The 20,455-nt window shown below is 40.9% G+C and overlaps 1 protein-coding gene across 3 annotated transcripts in view; it reads right to left on the bottom strand.

Annotated features, from left to right (window-relative positions):
* Positions 1 to 14,590, bottom strand: part of flrt1a (fibronectin leucine rich transmembrane protein 1a) — a 40,754-nt gene extending 26,164 nt beyond the window's left edge. For 2 of the 3 annotated variants that reach the window (XR_001962738.2, XM_018692423.2), the window contains exon 1: positions 13,992 to 14,590. The gene's annotated coding sequence lies outside the window, so the exon portion shown is untranslated. The remainder of the gene's footprint in view (positions 1 to 13,991) is intronic. The other variant, XM_018692425.2, reaches the window with a different exon arrangement.
* Positions 14,591 to 20,455: the final 5,865 nt, after the last annotated feature.

The following is a 20,455-nucleotide window of genomic DNA, read 5'->3' as shown; positions in this document are numbered from 1 at the left end:
AACAATTAGTTCAAAAAAGCTAAAACGCTCCACAGAGTTTAAGAGAACAACAGAATAGACAAATCTGTGGGTTTATCATGACGAGACACCATTCACAACAAGTAGTAGTAACTGGTGGATTAATTGTCATGACATAAAGACATTTATGTTGCTCTAAGGATGAACTGCAACAACACTGGTGACCCCTCAGCTTTTACTCTGACGCTACAGAGTCGGCCTGGTTTTGGCCTTAGCTATATGTTAATGCTAATATTAAATGTTAGCATGCCAACACACAAAAATAAGATGATCAATTGGGCAACAATAAACTTAAAAGGAGATTATCATTGTCACTGTGAGCATGTTAGCATGCAGACGTTAGCATTTAGCTCAAACCTCTGTGCCTTTAAACATTTAAAATAATATACATGAGGCTGCCAAAGGTTTCAAAAACCCTGATACGGTCCTTACTAGATGATAGAAAGTCTTCTCATATTACTTTGTCTCACTATCCTTCCATTTCATAATGGGTCTGTAAAGTCCCTTGACTTTATTCTTTCTATTTTGCTGAAATCTCACCTTTCTCTCTCCCTCTCTCTCTGATGTACATGCTCATTCTCCCTTGAAAGACTTTACTTCTTGATGGCAGCATTATCACTGCAACCTCCTGACAAACAAACCCCCACTCAGACAACAAGGCACAAAAACACAGACACATATTGTACATACACACAGACATACACACTGCGTAGGCTCTCTGCAGTGCCTCTACCTCATTGACCACAGTATAATACTTCATTAGCTATATAGCAGATTTTACCATTCTAAGTGAGATTAGCTTCCTTTGTCTCCTTTTAGCCCCTGAAACGTTCCCTGCCATAAACCTTCTCTCCAGTCACAAAGCCAATATCCTCAACGTCAAGAAATTTTATGTTTTCCTGGCATTTTTTCTTTTTTTTTTTATTCGCAATTCATTCCTTTATTCTCAGTAAGTGTGTGTGTTGGAAATAATCCATGGCCATATGACTGATTGTGACTCTGACACAAACTGTGGCACTGTAAAAATACCAATGAAGGACGTCCAGAGGGGTCAAAAGCTCCTGTTTATTAGTTAAAAAACAGAGAAACCAGATACTTGTATTAAAAAAGGCTGTGATGCAATTTTCTAAAAAGCTCATAAATTATAAAATGTACTGTAATGTGTTTGTGTATTCAACAACTCTCTTCTGTAATATTAAACACAGTATTAACAATCAAACTGCTTAAGGCTCTTCCATAAAGGGCAGTCATTTTTCTTTCTGCACACAGGAAAGTTAAAAAATTCAAGAAGCAGTGCGGGGCCAAAGAACTCCATTTTAAACCTTCCGAGAAATTTTCAGCGCAATTGATCATCACACTTGATTTCACAAAGCACAAAGCCTGAAGCGCAGGGAGAGGACTGCTTGGTGGCAGGAGGAGGGAAAGGAAATCAGAAACAGTAAACCTGTCCATCTGGGCCTCGTGTGTGTGGGCTGGTGGTTATTGCACCCTGACAGGGACGTCCACATTGCAAGCGGCTGATGTGTCGCTGTAATCTGACCTAGCGTGGGCTGTGCAACAGGCTCTGATTGCTTCTATGTTCTGGTCTCACGCAGATACAAAGTTTAGAACAGGCAAATTATTAATGTTTTTGTTCCTTTACCATAGCAATTACCATGGCTGACTGCACACAAACAATAAATGGGAGGCATTAATCTGAAACAAAAAACTGAAAAACTCACAAGAAAAATGAAGCTGTGCAAGCAGGATATAATTTTATGTGAAGCTTAAAGGTCCTACAGGCAAAGATATTTACTATGTAGCAACATATATTATACATGTCAATTATACAGTATATGTTTAACATATATTTTGTACCATGTTTCAATGATAACATTTGTTCTTACCAATGCATCCATTCAGTGTACTGTGCTACATATCTAAATATCCTGTACAACCTCAAACTACTGCTTACATACTGTGGAGACGCACATTTCGACTTGTCGAATGGATTATGAATATGATTTGAGCGATGAGACAAGTCTGTTCCTGTCTGGGGCAGCTGGTGGTGACAATCAGCAGATAAAATCATACAGCATGTGACATGTGAAGATTCTAATCTTAAGTCTTCAGATCCAGTTGCTGTCGCTTGTGTGTTGCCCAAGGGAGGCATAACAATAAATAAACAAAAGATGAGGAAAAATGGCCAGCAAAAAGGTTTGTGGTGTGAGAGTGCACTGGACAGCTGTAGTGGAGGAAAATTGTTTGACCTCTAGCAAGAGAATGAATTCCTCTACAACATGAAATCAAATACGTACCATAACTGGTCTGCTAAAAAAAAGAGGGCAGAGGTTTTCAACCAAGCAGGTAAGCAAGGTTTGTAGGCTAAAGGCTAGGCTGCACACTCCCCTCCATCCAAAATCTCAACCAAACTCTGCTCTTTTTTTCTTTTTCATCTTTTTTGGGCCTTTTTAACACAAATAGGACTGCATATTAACAGTGCAAGCTTCTAGTTGCCACCTATGTTTGTTGTGGTACAAGAACACACGACAACTGGCAGGACTTATGAGGTCCTTCTCTCTCTCTCTCTCTACCCGTTCTGTTATCCTTCTTTTCTAACTTTGGTTGTTTAACTGAAAGCCTCTGAAAATTTGGCTTCAAATTGCAACTATTTCTCTATAATATTAAATATTCATAACTACATGAGCAATAATCAAAGTCATCCTTAGGTGTTATTAAATAATAGTTTAACTCAAAAGCTAATCTGCTTCATCAGGACTGTGTGGGTTTGACTGTGGGTGCCAGATTTAATTGACAGTAACAAAACAACCCACCAACGTTTGCTAAAAAACAGTTGGTAAATCCTGATTGGTGCACAGAGGTACATCAGCTTTTTGTAAATGACCCCCACCCACTTTAAACCGATGAGAAGAGTACAGCTTTGAGAAACTGAGACACTATGACGATAATCAGCTTCTCATCCATTTTTCACATATTGATCATAGTTTGAAATCACAACAGTATGCAAATCAGTTTGACTGTTGACCAGCTGCCAGCTATTCACATCGGCCAAATAAACAGATTTCTGCTGATCATGTTGCTCACACAGTGTCCGAACACAACACAGTGATCCACATATGTTCACTTTCCTTTTATACATTTTAGTCTTATCTTATTCCTTTCAGGTCTCCTTGCAGTTTAAGGGCAGCACCTTGCATGTGAGCCATTTCACTGAGCTTTCTGTGAGGGTTTGTGAATAATTCATTTAAACATGATTGACTGTGGGGTTGAATTACGGGACTGATTGATCAGTGGGCTCATAAAAAGGAGTCCCATTGACCACTGAAACCTAAGTGTGACTTAAATGACTAGAGGGTGGAGCGGCCGACGTGTTCAACCAGTGCAGGCTTAAAATGCATCACTCTGGTTTGAGTACACATCATCCTTATTTTTATTTTCTCTGTATAAAATCACATATGTGGTGGATGTTAGCCAGGGGCCTAAAAATGGGAAATAATGACGAATGACTGATGACCATATGACATCTGTACACTGTGAATGCTGCCAATATTTCTGATTGAATTACATCCAACCAACAGCATGTTGTCATTATCTAATAAAGACTATAGAAATAGCTGACTCTGTGGGCTTTTTGTTTCTAATATGTGTTATCAGTCACTTTACTGAAAAGGATACTGATTATAGCTGCAACTAGTGATTATTTTCATGATCAATTAATCTACAAATAATTTTTGGATTAAAATGTTAAAGGTGCTCTAAGTAAGTTTTTGCTATTGCTAACTTCATTCTTTTACTCACAAAGAGCTGTCTGTAGTGTTGGAAAGCAGTGTTAACTTTTGTTTTCCTTCTTTTTCTATCACCTCTTCTAGTGAAATTAGCATGCTAACAAGCTAGCTCAGACCCATCTTGCAATACCATGTTATGATTGTGAGCCACTGTAGCGTCGAGTCTGACCTCAGTCCAACATAACAAGCCCAGAGGCCATAGTCTAACCTCTTGTCCTATAAACACACAGATGGTTGAGGCACCATTTATCACAGTATTTGTGAATTCATTTCCTGATGGTTGACTATTAGATTAATAGACTAAGCATTGCATTTTTGTGGCACAGTCCTGTGCCACCAATCACCACTAATCTCCCCTTTTGTTCTGTTACTTGAATAAATGTCTCCGCTAACGGCAGAGATCAGTGTTGCTATGCTGACATAATGGGCACTAACAGCAGGAACGACATACACACAAACGTCAGAGCTGTACAGAAACGTTTGTGAACTGCCTCATGTTTCTAGGAGATTGTTGCTGGTGTTTTCGTCTCAGGCTGTTTCTCACTCTCTGTCTGTGTCCTCCATCAAAGCAAAACAACAAATCTCTCTATCCCTGATTTTTCATTACTGCCTGTCTTGCTTTATCCCTCAAGGTTCAAGTCTGAGCCTTGTGTTTTGTCTATTTCTTTGCTCTGTTAATGCATGAAGTGGTGGACATGGCCTCCCTGGGCACAGAATAATCCCAGATTACACATAGATATTCCGTGTGTGTATGTGTTTGTGTGTATATGCATTCCCTTGTATGGCACGCATCTTTTCTTCTACTCTCTGTGTATGTTGTCTGTAATCTTCTGTCTTGTAATTTCCCTTTGCAACCACTGACCTCTGCACCCCCATAAATTGGTGTAAAATTCAGCAATCCAGCCTCCACAATACACTAATCAGATCTTGGATTCTCAGAGCTGCTGTTCAGTCTACATCAGCGAGAGAACCTGACCCAAATGTCACTTCCCATTTAGGGTGAAGGAATGAAAAAAGAAAAAGCTCCTTGCCTTTGGGGACTTCTCAAAAATGAAAAAATAGTCGAAATTATGAGAGAATAATCACAGTAACTGCTGCTCCTGTTTTCAACACCACTTATCAGCCAGAAGTTCACATATTAAAGCCTCAGTTCAGCATCAGCTGTGCTGTATGTAGCGCCAGGCAGAACATTTATATATGTCCGTAAGCGTTTTTCGCACAGGGGGGAGCCGGATGGGACACGCTGTTTGTAAAATAAAAGGTGCTGTTTGCATATTGCAGAGTCATTACTGGAGATGTCTTCCTTTTGCTGTGTGCTATAAAGCTCCTGAATTTAAAGGCAAAGCACCAGTCGCTTTTTTTAGGAGAAAGAAAAAGAGCCACATGAGCCACAAAGCGGGCCATAATTATTGCTCCAGTTGAAACAAAAAAGAAAATAACCAGGCAGCCTTAAAAGCAGTAAATACATCTTCATCTGAATATGATAAAACATGGGGATATTTTCATCTAAAAATTAAATCTAGATTTAAAATCAGGCTACATACAGTTTTTTTTTTTCTAATCAATTCTTCTCCACGTTCTGCTGCTTTCAAGTTGATTTTATGGCAGCTGCCTGTGTGGCCTCTGCCTTGAGCCCGTCCCACTGGATTCATTTACAGGCCTTGTGCGAACGTACTGTTGCATGTTTTAATGACCACGTAGCTCCGTGGGCAGCAGGGAGTGTAATGTGTGCTGCATGTGTTTGAGCTACCACAAAAAAAAGAGCAGCAATAGGAGATACAGGGCTACAGCACGCATGAGTCAGTCACGTTCAAATGTGTATTTTCTCAAGTCAGTTGGCAAAAATCTGCACTTGGGTTGGCATGCCCAATGTACCCTACTGGCTGCCAGCTGTCACTCAGGAAGACAGAAAGATGGAGGATAGCAAACGAGAGGGGAGGGGAGGGGGTAGAGATAAAGGGAGTGGTGATGATGTGAGGACACGAGCCCCGAGGCTTTCTTTCTCTCTTGTTTCTCATTTGTCTCTCTGATGATAACAAAAAACATGGCAGCTCGAAAGAAGAGAGGTCAACATCAGAGGAAAAAGGGGAAAACAATGCTGAAGGAAAAGAGAGAGAGAGAGAGTGTGATATGACTAACCATTTTTCATGCTGATGGAAAAATTATATGCCACAACATAATGATTCTTAATGCATTAGTCCAAATGAGAGCACATTATATTAACCATACACAAAAATGTGACATTTTATGCACACTTTGGATTGCTCTGTTTGCAGAGGAGCACAGGTTTACCCACAGCCTGTTGCAGTATTCATTACAGTACTCCTCAAACTAATTAGGACAGACTGGGGAAAAATAAAGCTCCTCTGTACAAAGAGATGCTCCTCAAAAAGGCACATTTTAGCCCAAACAAAAAAAGGAGACATCCTTTTGGGCTTAGATTCAGTTTTTTTTTTTTTTTCTTCCTCTAATTAGGCAGGCGCAGACCTCAGTTTATTATGCCAGTGATAAAAAAAACACACACATATATATAATTGTAAAAAAAAATATGATGAAAATACAAATTCATCAATATGAGTGGAAAATGTGATGTGAGAGGTGTCCTCTCAGTGCCACATTTGGCAATGCACTCCAGCAAAGCACACAGGCTGCAGGTTGTAGGTTTGTGAACAAGTAAATGGAGCCATTCAGATTTTTAGAGTTGTTCTGTTCCCATTACCATTACAAGCAGACCACAATTACTAGTAAACAGCAGAAAAATGAAGTGTCTGTTTTTAAGAAAAGCTTGTTTTCTACTCTGGTATGATGAATGAGGAGCGTTGTGAACCCCTAATGGAGCCTGCTGCACTAACAACACACTGTAAAAAATCTGATGTCATGACTTCTCTCTCTGACTTTGGGCCCATCAATCAGCCTCCTGTACAGTCACAGCGCTGCACAGAGAGAATTTCAGCTTAGTTACTCTAAAAGAAAAAAAGAGTCAGCAGCATGTTCACAGAGGTTTGATGTGAAAATAGTGTATATCTATATCAGCACATACTGTACATTGGATCTGACATAACGTTACTTGATATTCTTTGCTCTGCTGCTGCAGATTTACAGATTAATAGATGTTTTGAAGCCTTTCATGTTACACGACTGGGCATGACACATGCAGATACAACTTGCTCATATTCCACCTCATGGGAAACATTAATATTTAATTCCTTTGGCTCATTCTCTAGTTTACAGCTGGGCAGCACTCTGTATCTTGGCTGATTCTGATTCTGATTTTTGAATTTGTGTACATATATTTTGTCAACATGTCTGATACAGCTCTGTTGCTAATAAAACAAAACTGAGCATGAATCTTTAGGCTTTTCATAAGACACTGATTTCTGTGATTTACAGAGAACAAGAGATCAGTAAATCACTGGAAGACACATTCAGTGACATCAGCTGGATTTAAACGATTTAGCGTCTTCAAATGTCAATACTACTGGGCCTCAGAAAGCTCCCTTCATGTCCCATTTAGAGCCTCATCATAATGACGGCAAACCACCATTAACTGCTGGCTGTTTTGCATTTCACATTCGAAAGGTCTCAGCTTTTTAAATGCCTCTGTTCTTAAATAAAAACCACTATTGTGGATTTTCAAAGTCATTCGTGCAAATAACAATTATCAGCATGTAATCCTCACTTTAGGCCTCAAACTCCAGCAAGATCTATTAGAGTAGCACAACATGAGCAATTTAAATTCACTCAGGATGCACACGAACAGGTTGAAATGAAACTTTCTTTCAGGGCTGCATAAGCATTGTCGAGGCATTGTAAAAAGAGGATTTTCATGTGCAGTAGTTGACCTCAGTGTTATATTAAAAGTAACTGAGGTACATATTGTTTAAGCTGGTGTGTGTTCATTTGACCCAGTCTGTGTTTTTTAGGGTAAAAATCAAATCAAGTTCACATGCCAATAAAGCACATTTCTGTGTGTGTTCAGACGATACAGCACTGCACTCACAACTATCAACATTATATCTCCTGCATGTTTGTTCCCAGAGCATGTTACAGAAATGAAGGACAAATGAAAACTGAGAGACGGTGTAGTTTGCTTTTTCAGCGTCCCAACATTGCAGTGTAATGCATAAAGGAGGAAATAATATTGCCTGTGGTAGAAAAACACAGGCTCTTTTGAGACAGACGAATTGTGATTTTATTCCAGCTCAGTACACTCTCACAAGCAGCTTCAAGCTATTGATGTCTGTACTCGCAACTATTGTTATTCAACATTCAATTTAGGAGACTCTAGGATACCACTTTTAAAAAGTAAAGCCAGATATTGAACAATGGCAATGTAATGATGACCCTGCATCCTCACACAGCTTTTATCTGCACACAGCTTTCTTCTGCGGACGAGCTGGTCACCCTGCGTGCACGTCTGAAGTAAAGCAATTCAGCATTGAACCAGGTCTCTGTTTTAAAAAGACTGAGGCATCGAGAGGTTTTATTTCTGTCAAAATGGCAGATATGCAAAGTACTCAAAAAGACAAAATTAATGCAGGAAGCTACGTCTCTTTAGCCTCAAACCACAGTAAATGGTTATATCAGCATCACAGCTGATGTAATCAGAGGAGGATATGCACTGCACACACAGCAAAGACTGAAGCGTAGCAGGGGAGGGAGAGCGGTTCCTGCCTGGTCTTTTTAGTGATATCATAAAATTGTCAATCAATCTCTCATCTTTGCACCTGCACTGGCTCAGATTCAATCTTAATGTGTGAGCTTAAACCTCTTTTTTTTCTTCTTTTGCATATTTACAAAAGCCCATAATCTCTGTCTCTGTACTGTAGGACTGAGAGACAGTGGGCTGCAATACTGGTGGTTAGTGCCTCCCAAACGTTTTGTCAGATGTATGCTCACAGACCTGTCAGGTGAGATCAAGTACCCCTTCACCAGGTCCCATGTGTTCATTTGAATTGATTTTGAACAGGATGTCATTTACAGTAATAGATCAATTATATAAAGGGGGAAATGATCATTTTTAACCGTTTATCCAATTCTTTTAGCTTCCAATTTGCAATTTTAGCACCTGTGACAGTTGTTAAATACTCAATACGTGTATATATTTTTAAAGCAGATCATAATTTACGTGAGTTGCTGCACAATCTTTGCACACAGTCCTTTGCAAGTACCCTCAGTTGTGAATCTAGGCCTCTCCCATCACTCACGTTTTCCTTGGCTATAGGCTGAAACACCTCCACGGAAGCCTAATGTGAGTTATGCCATCCCAGTGCCGCCCTGCTCCAACGTTACCATCAATCTTTACAAGAGGCTGCAGAAACAGCTGACCCGTCTGTCTTCAAACAATCTGACCACTTAAAACAGAAGGAAAAAAAAATGCATCAGCCGACAGCATACGACACAAAAGAGGCATAAACTTATGATACTGACTCAAGGGTGTTGTCTGCTTTCAGATCAGATGTGTGACACATTGCTCTCTCCTTCATTGTCTGGCTGGGTGCATCGGGAGCCATGTCATCATTTCGGGGCTCTTAATACCTTGACAAGCTTGAAATTCCCACTGTTCACACTGACATTTTAATGAAGTAACTTCCTGTTTATCAACATCCATTCCACCTTAATTCAGTCTGGTCAAATAAAGATGGACTATGTTATTCAGTTGTGTGTGTAAGATATGTTACTAGGTTGAATATTATGAATTGAAAGCTGCTAATTCAAAATCCAAGACACAAACTGGAAGGAGCACATGCACTGTTGAACACCATCTGTTGTGTCATATAGGTATGAATTTATGGTCATAACAGTCTTTTTTCAAGCTCTGCTTGACTTCATGAAAATGACATGTAAAATATCATGTTTGAATGTCTATTTCATGCATAACAGCACGTGAAAGGACTTATTTCTTTTAGGTGGCTGCTAAATTACATGCTAGTTTGCAGAAATAGAGCCATGAAGAAGGTTTAACTGCAGGGCATGATTGTGTCTGTGAAGTTGCTGCTGGACAAAAATCTTTCAAAAAACTTTTTTTTTTTTTTTTTAACTAAACCTGCTATTATGAATTACCTCACGTTTCACATTGAGGACCACACACTGTTAAAAGTGTGCTTTCTGGTGGTTAATATAAATTCATTAGTATGTCATATTTCGCACTCATTTGCAACCAACATTACAACAATCAGCAGCAATTAGGGAACAATTGGAAATGTTTTCGTGTCCATTTGTATTTTATTTGCCTTGGAAGGATTGGGTTTTGGAGTGCATGTGCTGATATCGCCATTCCCGCACTGCCAAATAAATAGCGCTCATAAAACTCAGGCGTCTGCTGCACAGGATGGCAGGAAGTTTACAATAAATGTCTGGATAAATCCACGAAAGACAGTGTTGCCAACTCTTCTCCAATGAAATACACTAATGACTTCTCAAAAAGTCACACAAAGAAGATGATGATGCAATGCCATCATTTTCATGGAAATTGAGTTGATATTTAATTTATTATCAGAGTGGAGGAATTTACAACATGAGAAAGAGGAGGGTGGATGTTGTTGGAGGAGACGGAGCCAAGTCTGGGCTGTGGAGATGCAGTTGCTCAGTTAACTGGAGGTAGAGACACGCATCCTGTCACAAGCTGCCCCTCTCTTGTCTCATAGCCAGCTGACTAACACTGATCCAACGAACCTCAGTTTTGTCAGCAGTAGTTCAACGTGCTGTTTACCCTGCAAATGTACAACTAATTAATTTGTGGTCATGGCCAAAGATAGAGTCTGTCCAGCTCAGCACAGGCCTGTGGCAAGGGCACCAACACCAAAGGCCACACTGGTTCCAGAAAGCCCTCCCTTCACCTCCTTTCCTTCCCTTCCTCCCCTCTAATGCTTTTCACTGAAGAAGAGAAGGACTGTGTTTCTGTTCCTGCTGCTGCAAACTGCAAGAGGCTCAAGAGTGGCTTACATTAAAACAGTAAAAACAATGGATGCAAAATGCATTTTAACTATGACAAATCCCTTAGACACTTGTGTATAGCCACAGAAAATCTGAAATTAGAAATTAGATCTGTAAAAGAGGTTGAGAAGGTGCAATTGTAAGAGCAATTGCATTGTGTTCCCCCAGATAAATGTAGCTGTATGCTCTACTTCATGACAAACAGCCACTTTTATACCTATCATTGTAATACATGCTCATAAATTTTCCATTTTGTCACAGAGTAGGACTAATTAGTGCTCACACGTTTCCTTAATCAGCGTTGTTTTACCACTATGGCATTGAAAATAACACTGTGGGATTTTTGAAATGACTTACCTTGCAATTAACAATATGAGTCAATAGTGACTATAGGTGCTTTCCATCAAAATTAACTTATTTTTATGAGCTGTTTTAATCCTGTTTCTAAGTCCACCTCCAGTCTGTTCTGACAGGTTTCCACCTACTGCCCACCACAGACACTGCAAACCATCAATTTTTCAGCTGTAATGGCAACAATGGGTAGCGGGAAGGCTGTCATTCCTATAATGACTGTGCTGTCATGAATATAATGGCTGTGCTGTTATGTTTTATAGACAAGAAGTTCACATATTCCCAGTGCGGGTAAGAAGTACCTTAGCTGAGGGCAGCTAGCCTGGCTGGACTGGAAGCGCATCATTTCTCCCTGATTTTGAAAGGCTGTTTTTATGGTGTGAGGTGAAGGCCTCGGGAAGAATGGAAGCTGTGATGCGGCAGATTTGCAGCCACCTGGTCTTTTTGTTTAAACGTTGTTCCTGTAAAATTTTTGGTGCACCATTTTCTTCCCTGTTTTGAATGATTTCTGCATGAAAAAGCCATGCTGATGTAATTTGATGTGTTGAAACTACTCTGTCAGAGATCAGGACAGAATTATGTGGACATCAGTCAAATGTCAATAACATCAATACGTCAAATGTCAGTGAGCAACATTACCTTGCATTCACAGCCAACTGAAACGAGCACTAATGATCTGGGACTGGCTTATCACTGGCAGCAACAACCCCGGCCCTTGATCTGCTACAGGTTGCCAAGTCAGGCACACTTACAGCGAACTGGTCATTATTGAAAGTAAGCCCCAAGGTGAAGCGCAACAAGGAATTACTCTCTATACATTATCCTGCTTATTACATACCTGCTTACCAAATGCATCAATCATCTGACACAATATGCAGATTTTAAATTATTTTCTTCAAAGCAATAAAATAATTAACAAAGCAGCTCAGTGCTGCAGCCATAGAAATGTGTGTAGCTAGTGTCCATGGCTACACTATGAAAGATGTGGAACAAATGACAGGACTGCTGTCCAGTCTCTGACAGACAATAAAAAGTATTGTGTTCTCCAAATAAATCAGAATCTACAATACAGTATCAAGACTGAACAGACTGAATATGCTACACAAAGACTCTTAGTGCAAACACTTTGAACTATAATGTGGCTTCTCTGTCTACAAACGAATGAATGAGAAAACCACACTATTCAAAAATCATGTAAATGAATGGGCATCTAACAGCACTGGAAGAGGCTGTATTGTGTCTGAGCTGGTCATCCACTTGCAAATCTGAACTGCTTGCGTCTCTATCAACATATGATGAAGCCATGCAAATCAATTCAGCAACACTCTGCAGCATCAGCATGGCAGCTACAGTGCAACTTGAAGGATTTTTGGGTGGATTTATTCATTTATTTAGTTTGAAAGGTGTGTGTAAGTCATCAGACTGAGCGATGTAATCAGGCCATTCACCATGACTGCCATCATTACTGCCAGAAGCAGGTCTCTGTGCCAGCGAGTCAGAGGGTAGCCCATCCAAGAATATCTCTTCCAACTTTCACAAGATGAATTGCCATCTGTTTGTCTATCGCCCATGTGCTATGGGCACAGGTTAGATCAAGTTATTGCAGCAGGCATGTCTGAAGCCTCTGCAGCTCCTTATTCATGAGTCCTCGTCACCATTGTGTTTCACCTCTGTGAAGTGGCGCTCTGTGAGCTTTTGCCGAAGGTTAGTCTACCTTAATTCTGATATTCTACACATGGGATTTTTAAATGAGCTACGCTGGTTGTCATGTTGCTGGGTTCGGTTGTTACTTGGGTTGGTCAACATCGTGACTCAAAATCCTTCCATGGCCAGACAGTAAGGCTTGAAATGTGGTTTTTGAGGGTGGCCTATGGCATGGACAGAACATTTAATCAAAAAAGCTTTTTACAGATGAGAGCAAAATTTTAACAAAACTGACAAATTATGATACATAACAAAAAAAATACTCTTTGCTTATTGGTTGCACTTTTTCTATTTTTGTCAAGATAGGATCAGCGAGCACATGAGGCTGCTCCCCTGTTAATGTGAACCACAATATATTTCAGCTTGATGTGTTTAGATTTGTGGCGTGTTGTGTTGATTTCAGCTGCTTTACCAACCTAATGACAATTTAATGGGCATACATGGTGAGAGGCACTGCTGCAGGACTAACATATGCAGTGATTCTGTCCACAAGTCTTTATCACATGAGGCAGTGGGTAACATAGTAGGCTTGTGCAGGGGGGGGGGGGGGGGGGTTGAAGGGATGTAGGTTATCCAGAACTTACCTGACCAACTTTAGCCTACATTTCTCACTCACACCTAAAACCAGAATGGTGGGCTATGTAGGATTTACATTCAGTCTGATAATTAGAAAACAAAAAAACAGATTGTTCTTCACCTACTTGTAACTAAAATGCAGAAATTTACTCCATTAAATACACAAATACATTGAAGATGTTTCAAGTTTAAACTCACATTTTGCTGCTTCAATATGCTGTTTTTTTGTTTTGTTTTTTCTTGCATGAAGACCTGCGCCAATCATTCCCTAATCCCTGTAGCCTTTCTGTTGTATCTTTTCCTTTGTTTGAATTTTATATCCAGACTGGGCCTTCGAACCAGAGTCCACGGCTCATATGTAGGCGATCTGACTGCCATCTATTCACTGAAACCCGCATCCTCAATCAAGTGGTTTGGCATTTGCAAAGAGTCGACTGTATTGTTTCACAGACAGACCCAATTGTCCCTTGAACCGTGCCACAAACACAAGGCAAAACAAATGTGTCAAATACTTGTTGGGCTATAGCAATAAAACACTAGTGCGGGTTACATTTTCTCTTTTTAGCCAGATCGGGTGAGGAAAAGCATATTGGCAGTCCGTGCACATCAATCAAGACTCACCTACCGGATGGCGCTTCGGACGCCACGCTCCCTCCGTGTCTCTCTCTCGGCTGTGTTTGATGCAAAGTCCCTCGGATTTGGCCGCCCTTTTCCCGCACGGGTTCTCCGGCGTCCTCCACAACCAGGTGTGACCACAATCTCGCCTTGTTGTATTCCCATATGTTGTCGCCAGCGCAATTACGAATGCTCCAGTTGATCAGTGACTGGATAGCCTTGTGTGATCATGTGCTGCCAGCTCCTCTCTCTCTCTCTCTCTCTCTCTCTCTCTCTCTCTCTCGCTCTCTCTCTCTCTCTCTGTGTAACTGCTCCCTCCGCCCGATTATCTCCCCGCTGCGGCACTGGCTACATGGTAATACGGAGAAATAAAACGCGCCTGACTCGCTGGCGAACTTGTGCGCCTTATTATGGTAATTAGTCGCCGGACCGGTCCGTGCCTGCTCATCCGTGCACCTTTGCAAAATATGCAGGCTCTCAGCTATACTCGCTATTTGCACTGAATAAATTGCCCCCGAGACGCTAAAACGTGTTTTATTTTCTGAAAGAGAAAGAGAGAGAGAGAGAGAGTGAAAAAAAAAAATCTCCAATCTGCCGGGCTGAGGCTGGAGAAGAGGAGCAGAGGAGAGAAAGACTGAGGCGTAAAGGATGGAGAGGATTAAAGGAGGAGGAGGAGGCTGGAACACATTTGTGAAAGCCTTTCCTCTATATGTCCTTTGGATAACAGTGAGCTATACGGCGCATATTTCCCAAATGTCTCTCTCTCCCTCTCTTTCTTTCTCTTCCTCTGTCTCTCTCTCTCACTAAGCTACAACTGTTTTTTCATTCTTCTGTGAATTTGTGCAAAAAAAAGCCATGCAGACCACCGATGAACATGTTCAAATATCCAACTATCTATCTATCTATCTATCTATCTATCTATCTATCTATCTATCTATCTTTTTGTCTTGAAATCCATTATTGTGGATGAATAATACCATCACCAGGACTCTCTGTGCAGTTGCATCCTATTCCCACAGATTCAGTCCTTCTATGTCAGACTGATGGATGGTTTTTTGTTTGTTTGTTTGTTTCCTTGTTTGTTTGTTTTTTAATTAGAGCTCCACTCAGCTCAGCGCAGCGCATCGGGCAGGCTATGGCTCTATATCCCATCATGGCACCGTTAGTGTGAGGGGCTGACAGGGAGCGGTTTTCAAAGCGGTCCTCAAATTGGTTGGGCATCTGCTACAGTCCCCAGAGTGATGTTGTGGACCACAGTTGTGCTGTGGGAGGAACGGAGCCGCGTGAGGACTGTGGCGTTGTGAATCCCACCGGTGGGGGCTGAGATCAGACCAGCTGCTTACATTTTCAGCTGTGCATCAAAAACCAATACTTGTCAGCTTGAGAGCTTTCCATGAATCAGCTGGTGTGATTAGGTGTGGCACCTCTCCAGCCTCTCTTTCACTACCTACATGTGCACATGTCAGCGTACAAAATGTGCTGTCTCTACAGTTTGGATATTGTTTCACGCCCCTCGATCATATTCTTTGAAAAGGCAGGCTTGTGATTTGTGTAGAAAAGCAGGATTTATACATATAAGGTAAAACTGTAAGCAAAGACCAGTGGCTCCTATAATTACAATGCAGAGCATCACTGTATAACATTAATGATTCAGCGGGACCTTGAAAAATGAAAACTGCAGCTACTCATAGTTTTCGATGCCACCGTGCACTCCTGTAATTTTGTACACTTCAAATTTATGTCAGGGTTTCTCCGGGAAACAATTACTGTAACATCTGAGAGTGTTACTGTGTAGCTGAAATGATAACCTTAGCCCTTTGAAAAGAGCAGCAGTGACTGGGTGTTTGGAGAGAGTAAGTGTGGAGTAAGTCTCCTCACTGAGAGATGAAGCTTGACAGAAAGGCAAGGAGGCCTGACACCTAAACTGAACCCTGTTTGAGTAGTTTAAGTTTCTCAAGCCTCGTCTCTTCACACCACACTGATGTGGTGTGCATGGAGATGTGCAGCCTATAATAATCCTAATCTGAATGACGTGCACTGTGGACTCACAAAACGCCAACATTTTGCATTAAGCTGCCATGATTCCATAAAAATGTGACAGGTGATTTTCGTGTATTGGCTGGTGAGAAAGAAGGCTCGTTTGCAGCTGTCAGTTACTTGTGAAAGGTGTATGCCTCTGGCAAACTGTGTGACATCGGTGTTGAGCTGAATCTGCACGCACCTTAGACATGTGCCACCAGAAATATACAGCATCATCAGAGCAGCTATCTGCCATTATATATGTGTGCAAGTCAACGATAGCTCCAATCACTGCTGGACTCATGCTGGCAGGGCCAGATATTTCAGTGGGTCTGCAGGCTGACTGTTGATTTTTTACAGCAGCTATGCAATCAAATGGTAAGGTGAGCTGAGCTTTATGGACTCTGCTCTTCATTTATTTGGCTACTTGGGCTGCAAATTGAAGGAGTGAGTGGACTACTATGCCAGTTTTGTTGTACTGGCTAATGTCAACAACCTTGTTTGAGTGCATGACTCATTGTCAGCAGCTGATGTGGGTGAACAGTAGCGTGCACATTTTCAAATGTGTTAATTAAATTTGCCTGCTTCTTATAATACAGGCTAACTGTGATGTGTGCAGGCTGATGACGTTGCTGTCTTTGAAGGCCGTGTGTATCTGGTTCCTGTTAGAGCCAGCCGTTAAGATCCTTTTGTGATTAAGTGGCTCTCAGTCAATCCAATGAACTATTATACTGCAAAATGTGATTTGCCATTAACATAGCCATACTGTAATTAGACAACAGACTAAGTGAGAGCTTGAGCGTTACATGACACTGAACCCATTTTTCTCTCAATGAAAATGTACAAGGCTCAGATATGTTCATCCCTAAAATCAGCTGCACAGAAAACCTTTGCAGTTTGCTGTAGTTTAAACTAAGTTTGCAGTTTTTGCCTTATATCATTAAGATATAATGAACAATATAGTGATTCAGATCATGATGTTCAAAGTCACCTTTCCCCCCTAATCTGTAGGAGTGCCCGGCCAGCATCCAGGACTCAGCAATGGAGTGAATCAAATATCTGACCCCCCCTTGTGACATTTTGTTCATCTTCTCTGTCTCCCACTGCCACTGCTCTCCATCTATGCTGCATTTCTTTCCTTATCCTCCCTCTCCATGGCGTCTCAGTGGGAGTGGGAGTGTAATTACGCAGTCAGACGGTGTTTACAGACGCAAAAGCGCCTTAATTTATTCCAACAGTTAGCAGTAATTCCCCACTTTAATTTATAGCTCCTCCACCCAGTGGGAGAAACGAGAGAAGCAGATAGTGGGGGGGGGGGGGGGCATATGGGCTTTATATTACAGAATACAGTTGAGTACGACTTTGACAAGGCATACACACATGTACAAGCCATCACCATTGGTTTTACTGCACATTTAAGTAGTTTTTTTCTAATCAACAGTGGGGTTTTAGCTTGCCCTGTAATGGAAGAAATAGACATAAGCCTATGGCTGTGTTATTTGTAAGTGAAAACTATTTGCAGCATTACTGTTCTGTAATCATTATCATCCTGTTCTTTTGCAAAAAGCCCCAGCAGACGGCCAGCAGTGATATTCACATCAGGTCAGGCTGTAAACCATGTAAAGCAGAGGAGTGAAGGGTAGTTTAGTTTGTCTTTACTGTCATTTAATCAACACTGTCACAGGCAGTAATTCACCCTTTACCACTTCTCCTCTTGTAAACAGGTTTTGAGCGTGTTTTAGAGCTTGAATTACCCCAAGCAGGGAGTCTTTTCAGCCGAACGTGCAACACATACTCCTGTGTTTTCTTAACTTAAAGGCCTCAAAAGCTGTGAACACTGGTGAGAAAAATGGCATTGATTACATTCATACTGCTGCCTCACAACAGCTACAGTGGTTCTTATTGACTTTCTGGAAACCATGTGAGGTAAGGTGCAAAATCTTAATGACCGCACCAAAAGACTTATGTCAAGATACCCAGGAAAAACAGCATTCTGAACTGTAGCAGCTGCCGCGGAAACACGCCTCTCCGTCCCCGGCATGAAAGTGTAGTATTGATGCAGCTGTTGACAGCAATTTTGAAGCAGGAACAAAGAAAGCACAGGCTAAATCTTTGCTCAGAGGGCCGTCACTGAAATTTTAAAGGTACACAGAGAAGAAAATCTACAGAAAACCTTGTAGTCAGATTGAGTTTGCAGAAAGAATTTTTCACTGATAGAGACATTGCATGCAAGTGTCATCTTCCTGGACTGTATCCTCTCCTCCATGCTCCCACCATCATGCAGGAAGTAAGCATTGATAAATTTAAAGCCTTCTCCAAACTGGACATTTTTTGATTTACCCTTACCCATTGAGCTTCTCATACAGAAGGCAAATTGCATTTAGTGTAATGCTAGAATAAGTTTAAATTCCTGGACAGCCGACATTACAGCTAAGCATTAATAAGACCATTAGTAAGAGTGCAAGAGTCAAAGGCACAGGGCCCTGACAATGAATGTAACAAATCTTCCTGTGTAGCAAGAATGATCATTTATAATAGAGAAACACTAATTAAAGAAACAAGGAATTTTGAGTGCAAGAGGGAGAAAGATGATTTATTATGTACAGCGGAGTGAGGGAGGGGGGTACTTCAGTGGAGAGAGGACTGTGGCATGAAGCTGACTCCACTGATGATCAGCGGCTAATGAGGAGCTGATGTGGCGTTGGGTGGAGCCACAGTTCTGTTTCCACAGGGAAAAGAACGCTAACCAGAGAGCAAACGACGCCAACGAGCCGGATCCTTCATCAGAATAATCATGTGCACTTCATCAAATAAGCTGCATGTGTCACGGGTCACAGTGAAACCACACAAAGCTGGCAAAGGGTCTGGTAAGTTCCCTCAGTAATTATGGCAGACTAAATGATATCACTGGGTCGTCCTGATGAGCCAGACCTCAGCACACACCATGTTAGGTGTGACCTGGTTGAGTCTGCCTGTGAACTTGTCAAATGTCATCTTCCTCTTTAAGAGACCAGGCGAAGCAGGACAAACTGTGTGTTGATTTGTGTATATTAAACACACTGGAAACCCAAAGTGCTTTATAAAAAGTGAATATAAAAGGAGATACAACATATTAAAAATGTAATATATACAAATATTTTTTCTGAAGCAATCTTACACTCTGTAATAATAATGTCTGTGTGTCTGTGTGAGTTTAAGTGCAGGTAATTTGCAGTAAAACGATTTGAATTGCTGTTAAGCAGTATTTTGGAAATGACCAGACATTATTGGGTTTTTATTTATTTTTCAAACTTGTGCAGCTCCATCTCAGGCCACAAAAGGCTTTGTGCAACTTTTTTCACATCTGCAGTAGACCTCCCTATGACCTGTAAACACACTTAGATGTGTAAAATCAGTGGATTTCCCCTTCACTGGAACAATATCTAACCACTGATCTGCACATTAGAAGTGACTTATCAGAAAACTGGGTACATGAGCTCAGCATATGCAGGTACATAAATAAAGTATATATCTGAGGTAAGGGAAGAGTAAGACCCTCCTATGCTCTCCCCTAAACCTACCCTCCCCTCAGCCAAAAGAAAAATTCCAGTAATCTGCCTTTTTTTTCACCCCTCCATCCCCCAACAGTAATTTTCATACAGTCCCTGAAGTCTTTCTGTCTTCATCTAAAACTCTAAATCTCCAGCAGCAATCAACAGCCCACAGTCTGTGCAGTGACAGCCTCTGCATAACCTCTAACATTTTACCCAGTATGACTTATGCCACCAAAATACTTCCACCTGTCTGAATGAATTATTGCATATGACAATTTAAAGTGTCATATCATATAGAACTGAAATCTAAACACACTGCAGCCATTACTTTCTCATTTCACTGCAGAGTTATTACCTTCAGTTGTAAAACTTTGCTCATCTGATCTGGAGTCAGTCACCTCCTGAGTGTATTGATACTGAAGAGGAACATCAGACACATTCATTTCAGACAAGTCCAAAAACCACTGTGGTGATGGAGCAGGTTCAGTCTTGTATCCAAGATTTAGACTGGAGATAATGAACACAAGTTTTTGGATGAAGTGTTTCTTAAAACTTTTTACAGCCTTTTAGATAAACCTAGGAATAGAATTTAAAAAAACAGGTATAAATCACTGCAGTAAATTTCCACACAAAAACCCTCAAGACCCAATGTAAGTAGCTCATAAAACACAATCAAAAAATAATTTGTGGATAATAAATTTAGTCTGTGAAGCCATATCACAGCCAGTTTTACTATAAATGGCTCAAAGCCTTCTTCATCTTAAACACATTTACATATTCAGAGTTGCTACAGTATAAATATTAAAGAACTGAAGATGCAATTTCCCCACCTGTCACATCATCCAATTTTAGACAGTGAGATAAAAGTGAGGAAAGCATGTAACATTCAGAGGACTCCTAATAACCCCTGGAAAATTC

Source organism: Lates calcarifer, linkage group LG20, assembly GCF_001640805.2.
Source record: "Lates calcarifer isolate ASB-BC8 linkage group LG20, TLL_Latcal_v3, whole genome shotgun sequence".
Lineage (NCBI taxonomy): Eukaryota > Metazoa > Chordata > Actinopteri > Centropomidae > Lates > Lates calcarifer.
Note: the sequence above shows the minus strand (reverse complement) of the source record. Positions and strands in the feature narration are given on the sequence as shown.